General features: G+C 43.3%; 1 non-coding gene across 1 annotated transcript; it reads right to left on the bottom strand.

The window, feature by feature from the left end:
• Positions 1-332: 332 nt before the first annotated feature.
• Positions 333-523, bottom strand: LOC121828449 (U2 spliceosomal RNA). The gene has a single exon (XR_006070915.2). It is a non-coding gene; the product is annotated as a U2 spliceosomal RNA (small nuclear RNA).
• Between the last annotated feature and the right edge of the window lie 3,248 nt (positions 524-3,771).

Here is a 3,771-nt window from a genome sequence, read left to right as displayed (position 1 = left end):
ATGTATGTATGTGTATATATTTAATGCTCTATTTCCATTAAAAAATATGAGTCAGGAGACAAGGACAGGCAAGATCTCTGAGTTGCAGTACCAACAGGAGTAACACAAGGAAACCGAAGGAGGGGGTAGGCGGGGAACGGTAACATGCTTTTACTTCTAGCATTCGGAGTTGAAGCCAGCCTACCCTACATAGCCTCACGACAAGCAGAACCCTTGTTAACAGGTAAAGTTCTGAAAAGAACGGAAGCAGTTAGAATGCAAAACCTGAACAAAAACAATCAGGTGAAAAATTGATAGAACCTTTTTTTTAAGACATGGTCAGGAAACCCCCGAGGGGGTGCACCGTTCCTGGAGGTACTGCAATACCAGGTCGATGCGTGGAGTGGACGGAGCAAGCCCCTATTCCAACTCCTAGCTCCAAAAATCCATTTAATATATTGTCCTCGGATAGAGGACGTATCAGATATTAAACTGATAAGAACAGATACTACACTTGATCTTAGCCAAAAGGCCGAGAAGCGATGCTGAGCACAGCGCCCGTACGGAAGCCGTCCTCTCATCGTTCCTCTTAAACTCGTGGTGAGCTTCGAGCGTGGCTCTGTCTCCCTTCCGTGCCCCCCACCTCTCCCGTAATCACCACTGGACTCTGCTACAAAGTTCTTATGCCCCTCAGGTTTCACAAGAAGCTTCGCAAGCGTGAGAGACCCTCGCATTTCTCCCCAAGAGAAGCATGGTCTCCGAGAGATTTGCATGCTCCGCCCTGCCGCGGAGGGGCGTGGCCACCGCGAGCCGACTCCACCCCGGAGCTGTCCAAGGATCCGTGTGTGAGAGGCTGGAGACTTCCTCTTATGTTGCAAGTGAAGATTGGGGCAAAGGATGACTAGATGGGCTGCAAAGCAGTTTAAGGGAGGGAGCTCTTGGAGGCCGGCGGCCCGCTCTTTGTGGAAGACAACATGATGACGTACAACACACACAAGAAAAGCCCAGACTTTGGTATACTTAGTTAATTAAGTAGCTAATTAGTTTATAAACAAGATTTCACAACATAGCCCTGCCTGGCTTCAAATTTGTGATTCTTCTGCCTCGGTCTCCCAGGTCCTGGGATTGTAGGTATGGCATCTAAAAGTTGAGAAGCACATTTCCCGTGGTGTGGCTTGGATTCTTCCTTCCTTCCTTCCTTCCTTCCTTCCTTCCTTCCTTCCTTCCTTCCTTCCTTCCTTCCTTCCTTCCTTATTTCCTTATTTCTTTCCCCTTTTTCTGAGGCAAGGTGTTCTGGAAATCAATATATAGTCCATGTTATGGGGCAGTCACCAGATCAGACTGCTCAGACAAGGGTTTAAGCCAATAGAAAGACTGTGTTGAGCTGGCCAGCAGCTACACTGCCTGTTTGGGATCCCCGTGTACCCCTGAACCTTTCTCAGGTGAGCTTTTAAGCACAAAAACCATATCCTGGGTTGACATACTTCAGCTAACAAGAACAGTTAGCCAGAAGGAGAACTACAGAAGCCAAAAAGCAAGGTTGGTACATTTAGAGACTGCCAGAACTAGGGACTTTCATGGATTAGGGCTTTGTTTTAGTTTAGGCAGGTGGTGCTGTCTACATGCTGAGTTTTATAGCTTGAATGCTACTGTCGTCATGGAGTCAGTTGTGCTAAGGTCTAGTGTCCTGTTACAGTCCATACTGGCTTTGAACTTGAAATCCTCCTGCCTCAGCGTCATGAGTGCTGGAATTACCAGCTTGGGCCACCATTTTTTTGTTTGTTTTTTCCAAAGTTTCTCTGTGTAGCCTTGGCTATCCTGGAACTCAGAGACCCACCTGCCTCCAAGTACTGAGATTAAAGAAGTATGCCACCATGCCCAGCTCTGAATTTATTTATTTGCTTGTTTATTTATTTATTTTAGAGCTGAGGACCGAACCCAGGGCCTTGCGCTTGCTAGGCAAGCGCTCTACCACTAAGCTAAATCCCCAGCCCCTATTTATTTATTTATTTATTTTTCTGAGCCAAATTTGAAGCAAGCTTTATTAAAAACTGGCCAAGACCATGGACACTGGCTAGGTCCATACCCAGGACTCCCAGAGTATGGCCGTGAATTACATTAGTCAGAGGTTTATAAAGGCAAAACCCCCAAGGCTTCGTACTTCCCACATTCATCCAATCGGGGCAACCATACATCCTGACATACTTCTTGCCTCTCACCTACTGTGATCAAGCACATCTTGCGCAGTTGGGGCAGCCAAGCTTTTTTTTTTTTTTTAATTTATTTATTTTTTTCTATTATCAGCTTGATACAGTATAAATTCTTACCCTAATAGTGAAATATTTGATTGAGGCTTGCCCAGTGAGTGAGTAAAACCAATACTTATTATAAGCCACAGTTATCCTAGGGTCCCCCCTGCTATGTAGCCTCCCTGGTTCTGTGGGTTGCAGTCTGATTGTTCTTTGCTTTATATCTAGTATCCACTTATGAGTGAATACATACCATGTTTGTCCTTCTGAGTCTGGGTTACCTCACTCAGGATGATATTTTCTAGTTCATCCATTTGCCTGCAAATTTCATGCTGTCATTGTTTTTCTCTGCTGAGTAGTACTCCATTGTGTATGTGTACCACATTTTCTTAATCCATTCTTCGGTTGACGGGCATCTAGGTTGTTTCCAGGTTCTGGCTATTACAAATAGTGCTGCTATGAACATAGTTGAACATATATCTTTGTGGTATGATTGAGCATTCCTTGGGTATATGCCCAAGAGTGATATGGCTGGGTCTTGAGGCAGATCGATTCCCAATTTTCTGAGAAACCGCCATACTGATTTCCACAGTGGTTGTACAAGTTTACATTCCCACCAACAGTGGAGGAGTGTTCCCTTTGCTCCGCATCCTCTCCAACATCGTCTGTCATTAGTGTTTTTGATCATGGCCATTCTGACAGGTGTAAGGTGGTATCTCAGAGTCGTTTTGATTTGCATTTCTCTGATGATTAAGGATGTTGAGCATTTCTTTAAATGTCTTTCAGCCATTTGTGATTCTTCTTTTGAGAATTCTCTGTTTAGCTCTTTAGCCCATTTTTCAATTGGATTGTTCAGTATTTTGATGACTCATTTCTTGAGTTCTTTATATACTGTGGAGATCAGTCCTCTGTCAGATGTGGGGTTGGTGAAGGTCTTTTCCCATTCTGTAGGCTGGCTTTTTGTCTTATTGACCACGTCTTTTGATCTAGAAAAGCTTCTCAGGTTCAAGAAGTCCCATTAATTGTTGTGCTCAGTGTCTGTGCTACTGGTGTTATATTTAGTAAGTGATCTCCTGTGCCAATGCATTCTTCCTATTTTCTCTTCTATCAAGTTCAGTGTAACTGGATTTATGTTGAGGTCTTTGATCCACTTGGACTTGAGTTTTGTGCATGGTGACAGATATGGATCTATTTGTAATCTTTTACATATTGACATCCAGTTATGCCAACACCATTTGTTGAAGATACTTTCTTTTTTCCATTGTATAGTTTTGGCTTCTTTGTTAAAAATCAGGTGTACATATTGTGTGGATTAATGTCAGGGTCTTCAATTCAATTCCATTGGTCTTGGTTGGTTTTTATACCAGTACCAAGCTGTTTTTATTACTATAGCTCTATAGTAGAGCTTGAGGTCAGGCATGGTGATGCCTCCAGAGGTTGCTTTATTATATAGGATTCTTTTAGCTATCCTGGGTCTTTTGTTTTTCCATATGAAGTTGAGTATTGTTCTTTCCAAGTCTGTGAAGAATTATCTTGGGATTTT

This window comes from Peromyscus maniculatus, chromosome 3, assembly GCF_049852395.1.
Source record: "Peromyscus maniculatus bairdii isolate BWxNUB_F1_BW_parent chromosome 3, HU_Pman_BW_mat_3.1, whole genome shotgun sequence".
Lineage (NCBI taxonomy): Eukaryota > Metazoa > Chordata > Mammalia > Rodentia > Cricetidae > Peromyscus > Peromyscus maniculatus.
The sequence above is the reverse complement of the archived record's forward strand: the minus strand, read 5'-3'. Positions and strand labels throughout refer to the sequence as shown.